The following is a 1289-nucleotide window of genomic DNA, read 5'->3' as shown; positions in this document are numbered from 1 at the left end:
GGTTGCACCCTCTTTCTTCTTATTCTTAATTGATTGATATTGTGCTATCATCCCTTACTATATATTACCTTTATCCTCACTCAGATTAATAAATGTCTATTGATACCTTTGAGTTGTGGTGCTGGAGAAGAGTATTGAATATACCATGGACTGCCAAGAAAACAAGTAAGTCTGTTCTGAAGAGAATAATACCAGGTTGTCCCTTGGAGGCAAGGATTTTGAAACTCTGTCTCACATATTTTGGCCATGTTGTCAGGAGGGACCAGTTCTTTTAAAAGGTTATCATGTTTAAAGGGTCAGCACAGCAGAGGAAGACCCTGGCTGAGATGGATTGACAAAGTGACGGTGGCAATGGGATTAAGTGTGACAGAGACAGTGAAACTCAGAATAAGGCAAGGTTCAGAGCCATTGTTCAAAGGTCACTATGAGCTGTAGTCAATGGCATATAAAAATATTATCTATTGTTTTGCTCCCTCCTTTCCCCTTTCATTCTTAGTAACCAAAAAGAATATTTCTGTATATAAATTTTTCTTTAGCTTTTTATTATAGTGGGCTCATAATATTTGTCCTTTTGTAACTGACATTACACTCAATAAAATATCTTTTAGTTCTATCCATGTTAAACAGTGTTTTAAAAATTTGTCATTACTATTATAAAAGAGGACTGGCATGATTAGACATTATTGTTACGACAGGAGTCCAGAACGTAGGTATCATAGTGGAGTGAACTTGGGAAAAATGATTGAATAACAATGAAAGAATTTTTTTTCTTTTACTTTTCAAAAAGAAAAGCTAATTGAGGGGGAGGGGTGGGCAGGGAGAAAAGTGTAACAATGAATGAATGGAAATCCAAAGTCTCTGTAAACTTTCATGAAAATCAATTTAAAATTTAAAAAATATTTTTAAAAATTGTCATTATTCTTTACTACTACATAGTAGGCCATCATGAATATGCACCATAATTTGGTTATCCATTCACTTGTTAATTGACATGAATTGCTTCTTTTTCTTTGCTTTTATAAATAGTGCTGCAATGAACCTCGGTGTGTCTAACTGCTTTATAAATCAGCATTTGTTATTTTCTGTCTTGTTGACATTTGCTGTTGTTGCTGGCAAGAGCTCTGGCAGCATAGTCCACAGTGTGTTTCACTGACAATCCAAAGGTTGTACATCTCTGGCAGTTCAAATTCACCAGCCACTCTAAGGAAAATCAAGAGCTGTTGTCTGAACAAAGCAGGGGACATTACATGATTTAAAATCATGAAAGGTGTGAGTAAGGGATGTAGCCT

Source organism: Elephantulus edwardii, unplaced genomic scaffold, assembly GCF_000299155.1.
Source record: "Elephantulus edwardii isolate Elephantulus edwardi_28Jun2011 unplaced genomic scaffold, EleEdw1.0 scaffold00033, whole genome shotgun sequence".
NCBI lineage: Eukaryota > Metazoa > Chordata > Mammalia > Macroscelidea > Macroscelididae > Elephantulus > Elephantulus edwardii.
This window is presented reverse-complemented; position numbering follows the sequence as displayed.